The 15,685-nt window shown below is 36.9% G+C and overlaps 1 long non-coding RNA gene across 1 annotated transcript; it reads left to right on the forward strand.

Annotated features, from left to right (window-relative positions):
* The first annotated feature begins 11,382 nt into the window (after positions 1–11,382).
* Positions 11,383–12,673, forward strand: LOC128919869 (uncharacterized). Its single transcript, XR_008470005.1, has 3 exons — positions 11,383–11,441; positions 11,498–11,686; positions 11,988–12,673. It is a non-coding gene; the product is annotated as an uncharacterized LOC128919869 (long non-coding RNA).
* The last annotated feature ends 3,012 nt before the right edge of the window (positions 12,674–15,685 follow it).

Raw genomic sequence — 15,685 nt, forward strand, 5'->3', positions numbered from 1 at the left:
ATAAGGGTTCGCCATTATTAAAAAAAAATGATTTCGGTGGACGTCGCGCCTTGAATAAATTCCCAAATATCGAGCACTTTTTGCAGCAATTGAGGCCGTGCATCAGCAATAAATGTTGTCCCGGAGTAAGTTTCATTATAAAATGGCAAACCAAACTGTGTATAAATCAAGTAACTGCAGTCAAAAAGAGGTAACTCCGAAATAAATAGTGTCTAAACACACACGACTAAGAAACCACCCGTTACAATAAGTAGGGATGACCTAATGTAGCTTACCGATTTATATATACACTATACAATACGGATGATAGGATATGGAACGAGTACAAAAATTGATTGTATATGTAAATTTATTTCAAGTTATTGCCAAAATAGATGTAGAAACTGAAAAATTTAAAAAAATACTTGGATATGTTCACCGACAAACTCTGTTTTGTGGTAATAATTTATTGTTTCGTTAGAAGTTCAGTGAATGGATATGCGCATAACCATTTCAAATGATAGAAAACCCATTAGACCTTTCTTCTCTTCAATAAGGAGGAGTGACAGAGTTCAGTTGGATTTTGACCACTTTTCACATCGATTTGCGCGTGACGCTTTGGTTGTCCAGGAATTGCGCGTCCAGCTGGCAAAGAAATGATTTTATATTTATCCAAAACGTTTGTTACCAGCAGGGTAACAGAGCGGTCCTGAGGTGGCAAGATGCAGTGAGCTGGCACTGTTGATATCTTACAACTTGGGTTGGAGTTCAATGTTTTGACCGGAACCGGTAGTTGTTTCAACGACTTCTGGCTTTCTTTTTCTTGAATGGCGTTTTTACAGATTTGGCGAAAAATTTCATTTAAGGACGCATTTGATTGGCTCACTGCTATACCGTTATTGTTTATTTCGGACAACACCAATATATTCGGTCTCTCAGGCAAAAGCATTGCCTTCTGCTTCTCCGACGAATCGTGCGGGGTATCGTACAGTCGCCCGTTTGATATGATATTTTGAATTGATGTCTTGCACTCCGACTGAGGACGCGGGGACGAAGGTGTAGGCATGGTGGGGTCCTCAGTTGTCTCATTTGTTGGGGGGGTAGCCTTTTCATCGGTTTTTTGTGTATTTTCTTGCAGGTCGTTAGCCGATTTACTTTCTGTCCAGGAACAACATCTTGACATAATAAAGTTTGCAAGAGGTTTTCGGGGCGTTGAGACACAGATTTTACTGGCGGGCTCTGTTGATAGTTGCTGTTGTGGTTGTAGCTGTTGTTTTGGGTTCCTAAGGGATCGTTTTTGTAGCTGCAGCTTTCCAATCGATTCTCTGGTTTGTTGAAGACTCCCAAGCAATGGGGACATCGAAGAGACTTTTTGCGACGCCGGAAACTCTTGTCTTCCACGAAAAATATAAGCGGCGATTTGTTTTGCCCTTGTGCGAAAATTCCCCAAACCATAGACAGTCGCGGTGTCCACATTACGCAGATTTTCAACACTAGGTTCCGTTTGATGCAGGTGGCGGGAGGGCAACGGCTTACGTAAAAAGTTCGGTTGCCCCGTCCGAAGCCTGCGAAAGTTTTCGGACAAGCGCGACCAAAATTCAGCACGCGCCCTAGCTGCTGCTTCACACGCTAACGTTTTCTGCTGTCGATGAAGGCGGAATGCGTTCACCGTCTCTACCAAGGCGTTGCCGCGACGTGCTATCTTAGCATATTGCATGGCACACAGCCATCGAAGGTAAGACATTGCGATGTTATCACCGCACGAGGGTCAGAACTCTTTACTATTCACTATTGAATCCACAAACAGTACTTCACATCAAATTTTGGTCGTACCTTCTATTATTAGGACTTTTCAGTTATTTTCTTCAATCGAAATATCCCAAAGAAAATTTTCTGTTTACTTAAAATAATTTTCAAGCGAAGACAATTAAAGAAAACTATGACAATTTCGCACATATACATTTATTTCAAAGTACAGTAGTTAAAAAATTACGTACGGAAGTGGAAAGATTTATATTCATGAGCAGCCAAATAACTAAATTTAAGTCCTTTGCGCGTAAGATCAGTTATAGAGTACTTGATTTTACACTCCAAAGCAACTAGTTGAGGAAAATGTAGAACCGCATTTGAAAATAGCTACGAAATTACCAGGATTTCAACAGAGTGTGTTCTTGCTGTCCACTGGCATAACCCAGCAAGTACTTACAGAGAAATAATACTCTAAAATGGTAATGTAACCAGTGAAGCAACCGAACTATCTTACTCATAGCTGATACACTTGTTTCCCCCTCGAACATAACTACGTGCATAGCTATGTCTACAATAAATTCAAAATTAATTTGCACTATGTTATGCAACAAGGAAAGCTTCTCCTGTTTAATACATGCGCTAAGAGCAAAAGTAAATTTAATAAGCTGGCCAGTGAACAGTAAGCTAAGATGTTATCGGATACCAAAGGTCATTTGCGTAAATGTTGGCAATAGACGCAATAGACGATGCCCTGGCATAGGCAATTCGGCTGGAGCGTGTCTCGAGTGCTAATCGATGGCTAACAAAGGATAACAAATGTTTGGTTCGGTGTACAATGAGTACAAGCCAGAACAAGAAAAGGTTAGAGTCAGCGTTGCTTGATTTGACAAATGAAAATTCAGTTTTTAGTAAAAATTATAAAAAAAAACAGTTTTTCTCAGAAGAGTTGATTTCATGAAAATAAGTCGAAGTAAAGTGTGCGACGCTCAGACATGGTAATATGGTAGGAAACATTTATTGTTATTTAGAGGTTGTTTAAGTGGGTATCTACTGTACATTGTTTTATATTCTGAATTTTTTGACACATGGTAAGGGAAAATATTCCCTTCTTAAGTACGTATTTCCTTACACAGAGCATTTGAGACAGCTGTCTCGAAAAACAGGCACTCATTATGAGATTTTTGGCGCCAATATTCTCACCAACGTGTTTGAATAAACGTGACAGGCAATAATGTCATCCAAAAATGCCAAAATCTAGTTTGGAAAATATTAGAAGCATTACGACTACCACATCTTTGGAAGTTCCATATAAACGGCACATGTTTGTGTGTAAGCTGCTGCAAATGACCATTTCTCACAAGACTCTCCTGGCCGAATCCGGAAGGCAGGCAAGCACAATTCGGGTTTGTTAACAATGGGACCATGCTAATTACACACATGAGACATACATATAAAACGCAGAATTTATTTGGAAACTCACAGCCCCAGAGAACATTTCAAGCCAATTGGTTGTGTTTCAGTATACCGCATTGGTTTCTAGATTATGTCTGACTTGTTACGATAATACTCATTACCCAGCTAACGTTTCAACTCGACTTCAGGCTCACTTTTGTGCTGTGTTCGTTTCTTTACCAAAATTGGTTGCGATAAATGCTGGGTCACGCGATATTTAGGGTAAATTATGCACTCGTTTCATTTAACTCGACTGACGATAGCCTTGATTGCGATGACGTCGTCATTGTGTCCAAGACAAGTAAGACAAATGGCCTGGAACACATTCATGACGCTGCTGTCGATTATTAACCACACTCAGTGTGCTGCAGCAGTGGTCAGCCTGGGTCATCTGTATCACACTTAATGGCATATATGTGAGCCTTAGAAAATATGGCTAATTAATTACATCTACATTGCTCCTGTGGCATTATTAGTTTTTGCTCTAATCACAGCGAGGAGGCGAGGAGAGATAATTTTGCCTTATTGTGTTGTCAACGTATCATTAAGATTTTATAGGTAAAACATTTAGGAGTATTTCAGTAATTATGAAAGCGTGTGCCAGCTGTATTGATGTGGTAATTAAGGACTATAATGTTATGCAATTAGCACGACTATTATTGGCTGCATTCAGTAAAAGCCATAATTGATTAAATTGAGCTATTAGGCGAAGATATTTTAATTTTGTGGTGGCTTAGTAGAAATAAATATTCAATTTTCAATATTTTCAAAAAATTCTACTTTTTCGAGAATATTTTTATTGTTAATATTATTATAACAGTTTATTCAGTATTCATTGGTCTGGTCAAACATATATGAATATGCTCATAAATAACAATTGTGGAATGCTTGTATGACTGCAATAACTGCAAAGAATTGACGCAGCTATTATAATGTTAATTCATGCAAATGTTTAGCAATCGAGTTTAGAAACACTTAGCAATTCTGCACAAGTGCTAGCTATTATCCATAATTCACAGTCTATAATTCATGTGAATGCCAGCGTAGTGCACAAACATATTCCGGCAAATGAGAGTAATAAAGCCATAAACTATTCATATGAACGTCGTATTGAACGTATTGTTTAAATAATTTATTCCCGAATTTGGTTGAACTCAAATTTCGTTTAATTGTGTTTGTTCATGCCAAATGAACACATCTCTCCATTGTCCTCTAAACTATTCTAAATACGAATTAGAGGACAATAGACAATAGAAATGATCAACAGCGCCACCATAATCAGCGAATATGATTATACGAAGAAGTACAACACATCAAGAACAAGAACCCAACAAGAGAAAGAAGGAAGTGAAAAAACACGGACGGACAGAAAGCGCCAAACCCCCAAATATTGAAAAACGAATCATCTTATTTTATTTGGCACACCGGCAACTCAACGTCGAGTACCTCGACGGAGTTCATTGAAATACCATTTTTCTAATAATGTTGCTATAACATTCAAAATTCTTCTACTTTTACAGCGAAATGCATGTATTTGAACTTACTTACTGAATTATTTCAACTTTTAATCGTTTGAGACTCGAATCACTTTACTTGCCAGGATTTTAAAATGAGTCACTTTTCTGTAGCCATTTGGCCACTTCCGGCGACAATCGCCGGCATACATTGACATAATTAGATACACAAAGAGGCTTCGGGCTTTGCGTTGGATTTGCTGGTTGTCCTCTCGTTGTTGCTACATCTGTAATAGGCAATATAGGTTTAATGTTATTGCCTTGAAATCGTATTTGTTTGAACCTTATTATGCGTTTAACTTCGTAGAATGGAGAGCCTACTTCAAGTGGCTACAATTTGAGAGTATGTATGTAGATGATTATCACAGCAGCCACATCTCTTTCTCAACACTACGACACAGGCCCAGGCGCACTTCTATCTACGAATACCAAGGCTTGACTTTTGTGGCACCTTGTGTTGTGGTGTGTTAAAGGTAAAGGAGCTTGTCCAACACGCTGGTTATTGAGCTCCTGTACCACAAGCAACTCTCAGAACGGGGAACGAAATAATTAGCGTGTGACTAATTGGAACTTATCAAATTATGAAGCGCATTTCGGACAGCTCAAATTTCTAATTTTACCTTTAACTATTAATTTATTTGTTTATACAATTTTTCTTGGAATTTGTGTTAAACTGTGAACACAATAAATTGTAGACTTAATGCAAAATCATAATTTACCATTGTTATTATTTAATTCCCGGTTAAAGTCATCTGAAACGAGCTCATTATCGCCAACGCAATACAATTAATATCCGGAGAGCCCAAAAAGGGGCAAAAATTATACGAGTTGAAAAGCTTACGATTGTAACTTAATACTTTTTTTACTCTCGCAACAAAAGTTGCTAAGGGAGTATTATAGTTTTGTTCAAATAACGGTTGTTTGTAAGTCATAAAACTAAACGAGTTAGATATAGGTTATGACGAAACTTGGCACACATGTTCCTTGGGAAAATGGGCAAAATCGGTCCACTGCCACGCCCGGAAACACATAAAGTGTCATTATAAAAGTAAAATTTGGTACAAAGTATCACATTAGGAAGGGGCATATAAAAATAAAAAAAAAAATTAAAAAAAAGTTGTCAAACCTTACCCCCCCCCCCCTTAACTCCCTAAAGAAAAACGTCAGAAACACTAAATTTTGTGTTTTTTTAAAGTACGACATTTTGCATTTGGACCGCCCGTTTAGAATTAACATGATGATATTAGCTTAGCTTTTAATATGTATTGTAATAAATAATCTAGTAGGATGGTTTAATGTCAGACGGTATTAATAACACTTCAATGAACATTGTTTTCGATGAAACACAAATGGTGGATTTCGAAGTGTTGACATGTGTCGCAATTCAACTTAAATCTAAGGTTTTTAAAGATATGATTGGAGTCCTCGTCATGTTAGACTCTAGAAATGTTGTTATTTATTGTTGTTATTATTTAGTTGTTAGGAACATATACACATATTATTTCAGCTAATAGTTTCATAGTATGACGTAGTAATCAATGTCATTGCATGCAACATCTGTTTCCATTAAAATGCTCAAATAAATATTTACAACTTTCCGGTGTAAGTTTTACTGCAACAAATTAACGCATATTATGGCAGTAAAAAGTGTTGACTTGTTTGCCATAAATGTCACGCTGCGTCACGGCCCCGCCCTCCATTTCAACATGTACGTAACCGCACTCAAACATTTCATGATTTACTATAGAAGCACATACACAGAGTGCAAATTTCTACAAAACTCTGGTGCGTGACTTTACTGAAGGAATGAGAGCAACGCTTTGTGGCTGAGTAAAAAACACAAATCCAGGTTCTACATGCTTTTACTACTTGTTGCCGTTGTTTTTTGTTAGCCTTAACTGAGCTGATTGCCATTTAACGCTGGAATAAAGCCATAAACAAGTTACAAGTTTAAAATAGCAACAGAGGCGCCCAACAACAATGGCAGTTCCAAAACGAATTTATGTCGTCAAATGGAAAAAAGTGCGATGTAATTGTTACAGTTGCCATCAACTCGCTTGGCAAGTTATGCAACACGACCTACAACAATAGCAACACAAAGAATTTTGGCGGGCAAATTCACTTATGACTGAAAGTCGATGTGTGCGAGTGGGTGTGAGTGCCTGCTGGACAATGCCTCATGTGTGTCAAATACATGTGGCTGGCGAGTGACATCCATGGTATGCGACAACAGCTGTTTACTGTCCACAAGAGTGCATAACAAACACATGTTGGAACTATTAGCTGGCCCCTTCACTGAAAGCCTTCCTTGCCTCCTCCCCTTTTGCAATCTGTTTTGAGCTTGAGCTGTGCGAAAAGGCAATTTGGTTTCTACAATGCTCGGCCCGCCATAGGTTGCCCCCTGGCCCTGGTTAGTGAGTTAGTTTGTCCACTCTGTGCGCAGTTCACTGGCTGGTGAAAGGCCTGCAAAAGAGCATGAAAGGGCTGTAAACGAGTTTAATTAGTTGCCTAGTTACATATTCAAATGCGATGAGAATGTGTGTGCGTGTGTGACAATGTGAGGGCGTTTACCATGCAAAGAGCTTGTAATTAATGTGGCAACTGCCGTCGTAGCCATGCAAGTAGCCACCACTTTGAAGCCCAATCAGCGCAGGAGCAGCAGAGAAAGCCGACTTTTCCGCTTAATTGCTTTGTTTGATTCAATTTTCATTAAATAATTTATTTAATGTAATTCGTTGTATTTGATAAATTCGGCATTGGTAATTCGTGTTTGGCTCGTCTTTTGTGCGTACACAAAGCCTTTTTGTGAAAATTTAAATAGCTTGGCCAGTCAATAAAATGTATTTAGTTACAACAAATCTGCTGATTGTTTGTCAGTTTGTTTCTAAGACGTTAAGGAAAATAGGTCAGCACAGGAGACATCCAAGAGGTGAATACACGCAAATATGCTCTGTATTGAGGCTCACCTTTGATCACGAAGGGCATAATATATCGCACAACTGCATTTATATTCCATTTGTCGCTGAAGGTATCCTATTCAATACAGTATACTGCCGACCTAGATGTTTGAAATGATTTTCTTTGCTGAAAAGCGCCCTATCTCGTTGCATAGTACTCGTAATGAGTAAATAAATAATAATTTTGTAGCTTTATAACTTACAAAAACCAAAACAAATAATTTTTCGGTAAATTCATTTACTCAATCATTTCTTGATTAAATTATGTAATGTTGTAATGTAACTTAAACATAACAAAAATGTTTTCAATATTCATAAATTTATGATATTACAATGACCACAGATTTTGTAAACGCAAAAAGCTGCCCTTGCAGCGCGAATAAAATCAAAATTGATATCCGTTGCTAACTTATAGTGAATGAATGTATTAAATTATTGTAATGGCGATAAAAGTGGTCGGCGCTTCCAGAAGAATGGCGCTTAAACTGAAAGTATGTCAGTCACCGGCAACTCAAAAGTAACGCAACCGGTAATCAACAAATTAGCAGAAATAACCCATTTATTATGATACAAAAATTACTAGCTAAGAGCTTAAAGCCAGTAAAACAATAACAACTTTGTATGTCTGAATAGAACATATTGTGTGAAATTTAAAATTTGTTCATATATTTGTCTTGTAGATATAATTATAAAAAAAAGTAATTGAATTTAATTTTGCTATATTAAAGGTTAAAAACGGTCAAGTGTTGTTACTGTGACAGCTCTTACTTGGCATGGTATTGACTGCGGCCAAGTGTGCAATCCACTCTTCATCTGCGTTGAAAAGTTAAAAAGTTTGTTAAAGTTGCTGACAGGATATTCATTCATTTTGACGAGCCTCAATCGAGCTTTAAGAGAATAAACACAAATATACGAATGTGGTGAAAGGCAACACTTGATGGACAATATAATGTAGTTGAGAGGTGCATAACACCGAAAGTGCTTGTACACATTTGGTTTTGGAAAAGTAGAAGTGATGAAAGGTGTTAGATGTGGCACAACTTTGTTTGATTTGACTTTGTTTCGATGAATTTGCGATTTTGCTTTACAAATACTTTTCTGTCAGCATCACTAAACAAAGAAACCTTATCTCTAAAGGATGTTCATTGCGGTTATGTGTTGGGTTTACATTTGTATTACAGATTCCTATTAGTCGGATGTGTGTAGCACATTCAATATAAATATATAAGCGACATATTTAAATTTTACCAAATTTTCTATAGAAATAGTACGCTCTGAAAAGAAGTACTCGCCGAGATGTTCCATTCAATCAAGACTTTATTCGGGTGAAAATGGGTGTAAATGGTCAAGTACCGAATGTTGTTAGCTTTTCCTCCGATTTCTATTATGAAATCAAGTTTAATAAATAGAAAACGAGCTCATATATACTTTACTTACTTCTTCGGTTAAATATAAAATTAAACAAGTAAGGAAGGGCTAAGTTCGGGTGTAACCGAACATTTTACACTCTCGCAATTTATTGATATTTTTTTTATTAAGATAACACAAGTCGACCCATATATTTGGTATAAAGTTTAATAGAATATCGAAAATTATCATAAATAGTATATGGGGACTGAGGTAATTGCAGACCAAGAGAGAAACTGTTATAAGAAAAAAATTCAGAGGGAATGAATTACATTCAAATATCTGAGGGATTTACCTATATTTTCGGTGAAAAATTAACCTTAGGCACTGAGTTCTTCATGTTTGATATCAGGGGCCTTGAAAAGTCATGGTCCGATTTTGACAATTTTTCCACACGTGATGTCACAGCTCAAATACAGTATTTGTGTAAAGTTTTATTCCGCTAGCTTCATTTGTCCCTTATGAATACATTATAAAGTGAACGAATCAGATGGAATTCAAATTTGAGTTATATGGGAAGAAGACGTAGAGAAGAGAATTTCATTGAAATCGGTCGAATAGTTCTTGAGATATGGTTTTTGACCCATAAGTGCGCGACGCCACGCCCATTTTCCATTTTGTAAAAAAATCTCAGTGCAGCTACCTTCTGCCATTTCTTATGTAAAATTTGGTGTTTCTGACGTTTTTCGTTAGGGAGTTAACCCACTTTTAGTAATTTTCAACCTAACCTTTGTATGGGAGGTGGGCGTGGTTATTATCCGATTTCTTTCAATTTTGGACTGTATAAGGAAATGGCTAAAAGAAACGACTGCAGAAAGTTTGGCTTATATAGCTTTATTGGTTATATACAAAAACCCTATTTGAGGTCGGGGTCACGCCCACTTTTCCAAAAATATTACATCCAAATGTGACCCTCCCTAATACGATCCTATGTCCTTAATTTTATTATCATAACTTTATTTATGGCTTACTTATGACACTTTATGTGTTTTTGGTTTTCACCATTTTGTGGGCGTGGCAATGGTCCGATTTTGCCCATTTTCGAAAGCAACCTCCTCAGGGTGCCAAGGAATACGTGTTCCAAATTTCGTTAAGATATCTTAATTTGTACTCAAGTTATCCGTTGCACGGACAGACGGACGGACGGACGGACAGCCAGACATCCGGATTTCAAATCTACTCGTCATCCTGATCATTTATGTATATATAACCCCATATCTAACTCTTATATTTCTTGGTGACACAAACAACCGTTATGTGAACAAAACTATTATACTAAGTGCAACAGGTTGCGAGAGTATAAAAAAATATTCTAAGGTAAATGAATATGTACCAAATAATTGAATTCATACATACAATACGATGGATGGTCTCATAAATTCAGTTGCAGTTCAAGCACAGTTTAAAACTGTTTACACCTTAATCCAGCAATCTTCGCCCTACCTCCCTTTGTATTGTTATAAAGCGGTCCTCATGAGGTAACTGATCGTTTCAGTTTACAGCAAGGCGAGCAAGCAGCTCTGCCACATGAGGCTGTTGTATGCTGTGTATTTGGCCCCCTTCTCATCCTGGCCGGAAACTCGTTATGTACATTTAATCACGCGAGTAAGGCCCCCTTTGAAGGCGTTCGACTTTGATTTGTGATTAATCAACCTAGTTATAATGAATAAATAGACAAAGTATGCCAAAGTTAGCCTTCAGACACTTAAAAAAAAACATTACTTTGGGCATATGTTACATTCTTTCGAATATAAGAATAAATTATAATTTCCCACAGCGCTCACATTTTTTTCTTTCCAACGAAAGTTAACCGCACGGAACTTTAATATGTTTTCTTATGCATAGGACTTTGTTCCCTTATTTATTTAGTTTAATTTGTTGTGGTTTGCGGTTGCGGTCGCTTTGTCGTTTCTTGTTTGCGCCAAAACTTTGTTTTCTTTCCCAACTTTCATTTGCTGGTGTTTTCTCTTGCCGCAATTTCTTTTCGTATTGATATGATTTCGAAAGATTCGTGCTTTGATTACAAACCAAATAATAAAACGGCGAACAAATGTGTTTTTTAAAGTGTTTAAGAATTGAATGTGCGAAATGGGAACCCTATAATTTTTTTGAGCAAATCCCGTTTGTACGATTAACTGAGCAAAACCTTGACCGTTTAATTTAATTTCCATTTTAGTAAACTCCAGCGTTATATTTGGAAAATGCAAATAATTTCTTGTTTATTTGTTTGTAATCTTTTATTACTCTTTCATTCCTTAGACACGAAAATTAATGTGTACAAAAATAAATGCCATGACAGAAACACAATCAAATTGATTTCAAAAATTTTTCATTTCATCCTTTGATTTCTGTTTTCTTTGATTAAAGTTTGGCTTTGCGCTGTGTAATTAAATACTTAGAAGTAGCCAGCAGGTGTTTTAAATTTAATATTTGTTTCAGCTTATTGCTCCAATTGATGTAAATATTTGCGGGGTACGTGCTGCGATTGATATTCTTGGCAACAAGTGAAACTTTAAAATTGAAGATTGTTCTATTGTCCGGAGAGACGATAACAACGTTCTGGGATTGACCGGTTTTGATTTTCAATCAACTACCTGGAGAAGGGTACAGCGACTGACGGAATTACAGGTATGTGGCACAAATGTCTGATATTTAAATGTGTTGTTCTTATGCTGCGCATGCTCTTGGCGAGAATGGCAATGTCTGATGGAAAAGTAAATAAAAAAGTAAGCTAAAAGAAAGCGGTATAAGCGTCCGAAATATAATAATCATAGTTAAAGTTTGTGTAACTGTTTTGCGCTGTTTTCGACAACTGGACCCTTTTTGCCAAGTTCTTCTATTTCTTTTGCTTTTTATTCTTTCACTTTCTGCAGGACACTTTTCAGTAACTCAGCAACAGTTAATCCTTGTGCTACCACTTTCATTGCAGGCGACTGTATTGTCCTTTATTGTGATCACTCCACTCTCTACATATCCTGTTGTCTGTATCCGTGAGTGTGCTGGTGTGTTTGCATGTATTAGAATAGTCATGATGCCAACGCTGATGTCTGTAAATACCACTAATGCCCGCTTGCGACCATCGCCAACAACATCCCAACACCAACAATAATAGGAAAATGGCCTCGGAATCGCCTTATCCTCATCAGCATTTCGGTTAAAGCAATAAGGCACAGCACCAGCTTGACGGTTGTAGTGTGCCCTTATCTACCATTACTTTTGATTTCATTTAAAGCTGCTTTTCGGTTTCATTGTGCTTTATTTAGTGGGATTTTCATATCACATCTACATTTTCCTCTTGCTAGATTACACAAAAACTATTGGATATACGAAGTGAACGCCAGGAATGAAAATATATATATATAATTTCTGATTACTTTCCCCTGTTTTCTACAGAGTTTAAATTGCAAATCTGTGCGCTATCGGTTTAATGTAGTATTTCGGGCTCCTAAAGTGGTTAAGTGCTCGGGAGCTTTTGGCCTGAAATTTCAATTTTAAGGCAGTATGTCGGATGTCATCCAGAAATCCGAAAAATTGCAAAATTTATTTGCGGATAACACTTATCTCCAACAATTACAGTATTGCATGTTTATTTCGTAAAGCATTTTTTAATAAAACATATAAACTGGTAATTCCCAAAATCTACTTCAACGCATCCTTCCTCCAGAAGTTCTGGATTTTCAGTTAAAAAGGAAATACAATTTCTATATCATCTATACATATTTACCATCTCTAACGCTAAAATTACAAATAAATATTTACGGGATACCTTCCATTACATACTGACGTAAGGCATTAGTGCTCCGATACAGTTATATGTAACTGTAAGGAAGTACAGCACTGAATAAAGGCGAACTGGAACACAACTTATAAGATGACAAGAAAAAAACACTTTCGCGGAACCGTCCGTTCGATACACTACCTCATTTATCAAAGTCAGCTGACTGGCAGTGCAAATCTATTACATCTACCCCACACGGGATCATGTCTCTATATAGGGTAGTGTATGCACACAAAAACGGAATAATATATACCTGCAATAATATAATAAAGTTATTGGTGTGTCTAAACCACACCGTATGTGTTGGAATTATTAATGTGAGTGATTCAAGTGGAAAATTGACGCATTTTTGCTGACAAATTCAGCCACACAATCGATAAAGTTGTTTACAAATTGATGCAAATAACCCTGAGCGCCTCCAGTTGAGAGTTTATACTATTGAAATGTGTATATAGTATGTTTCGGAGCTGCATTAATGGAATATAAATTAGGAAATATTCTAATAAATGAATACAAATGAAGAGCTGCTAAGCATGCCACTCAATTAGACATAAGTAATTAAAAATAATAATAATAATAAACTGGTGCCTAGGTCGTAGCTGTTGTAAACTAATAACCAAACTGAGAAAGATCTGTACTCTTTACTACCTACCTATGTTTTATAGAAACTTCGCGTTTCGAAATTATTGCAGCATATTTGCTGTAGCGAGCACAGCCTTTATACGACATTTCTGTATGCCCACACATGTGATTTCATTCTTATCCTCATATTCCGTAGCGCATCTCATGTTGCTTGTGGCATAGCAAATTCAAATCATCAACAGTTAGTGCTCTGCTTGTCTCGTCTTAATATGATAATTTCGTGTTGTATTTGGCACTATTTCTTATCTCACCATCTCCACGTATCCTTTATTCAGCGAAACACTTATTGTGCGGTGTCGGCGGTTTCAATGTCACTTTCCGTGGAAGTTTCCATGCAAATTAAATTTGTGCCGCCCACCACATGAACAGCGTCAATAACCGTACGCCTGGCACCTGCCAAAATAACTAAGCTTCGACTGCCGCGGCGTATACGTAATGTCAGCCAGACTGTTATGTGTGCCCACGGCTATTTGATAAATATGTATGTACATGACGTGCGCGATAATCTCTCCACAATGTCACAGTAGACGTTGTTCCTGAATTGGGGCTCTAATGTGCGTGTCTTTTTGAATTTGTCTTGCGTTTTGCGGTTTGGGTTTTATAAATTTCCAAATCGCATTCACGTGTATACGAATGCTGCGGCGTTGTGGGTCTTCCTTTTTAGCTTGGAGCTTAAGTGCGCTGTTGACAAGCAAAGATAATGTGTATTAGGTGCGTAAATGTCTTTTCAATTGTGTGATAATATTGTTCTTGAAAACTTATTTTAATTTTTAAAAATATATATAATTTGCACTACATTTTTAACACTGGAAAGTTAGCAAGTTGTTCAACTCCAACTTTAAACGCTAATTAAATGTATATGTTACGTTACTCCTGGTATGAATTAAATCTTGAATAAAATATAGCTGTGGCCAGCACTGTCATATGATATTAAATGACAGCCGTTTAACATATAAATAAAGAAAAATAGAGAGGGTGACTTTTTACATAGGTCATACTGTGATTTCAGCTCCAAGTGAAGTGAATTGGTTATCTTTAAACTTCGTATGAAATGTAAGCATACCTCATAACAAAACACTCAGCCTACATGTCAAAACGGAGAAGCAATATTCGGGAAAGTTTGGTCAAACTTTCATAGTCAAACAAAAGCAATAATATAAATAGCGAAAAGTTCAAACACATAATTCCACATACACTCGCCATATAAGAGCCGTGTGGCAAGTTTATCAAAACAAAAACTTACTACTGCTTAGGTTGCTACTGCGATTTTCTTCTGCCACTACTTGAAGCGACCAAGTGAAAGCATACAGAGTTAAATTTCAAATTCGTAAATGTCATAATTTCAGCAGTGAGAACACTCTAGGTATATGAATAATGTCCTCTAAACTCGCAACAGACGAGGTAAGAAGGCGCAAAGATAATGTTAGCCCAAGCTTGATTATGCAGGCACGCAATCCAGTCAACTTTAAGCCGTGCGACAGCTTAAGCTATTTAAAGACTTTTCAATGAACAAATGGCAAAGTAAAAAGAATAAACTAAAAAAATACTTGTAAATATGAAATCAAATAGGAGTATGCTCCCAACTGACCACTTAGCAACTGCTGTGCATTTGAAGATGTCTATGTTAAGCAGAGACAGAGAGTTGTTGGCGTCCGTAATATTTATTAAACTTCTATGACCTCCATCATATAAATTTTTCGCAACACACCTACCGTACCACAGGAATATTATACAGCGTTGGTATAGACTACATATCCTTAACCTTAATTGATAAGGTGATGTTACATTGTATGTTGGTAAAAGTTTTCATGCCGCTAAGCTCCGGCAACACTGCATCTCGCATTGTTTCAAATTATTGCACGTTGAAGGATGTGGCGTAGACGTTAGGTGTCACGTTGAGTTGAAAGTTTTACAGTTGGTTTTTGGTAGCTGACCCACAAATGGTCACAAGACATTGTGTTTAATAAGTTGACTAAGCAGCGCTAGGTATAATTATCGGAAGACTGCTAAAATAAAGGAATTATTGATTTCCTCTTTACTAGAAGGTATTTTTTGTTATACTTTCGCAATTTGTTCCTTTGTATGGTCAGTTTTATTTTCATATAAATATCTAGGGCATGGATCAAATTGCAGTGCACAATATCAATTGCGAAGGTATAATTGTGCAGCTACACCCGAATATAGCCCTTACTTTTTGTATTCCTTTT

The sequence above is a fragment of the Zeugodacus cucurbitae genome, chromosome 2 (assembly GCF_028554725.1).
Source record: "Zeugodacus cucurbitae isolate PBARC_wt_2022May chromosome 2, idZeuCucr1.2, whole genome shotgun sequence".
Taxonomy (NCBI): domain Eukaryota; kingdom Metazoa; phylum Arthropoda; class Insecta; order Diptera; family Tephritidae; genus Zeugodacus; species Zeugodacus cucurbitae.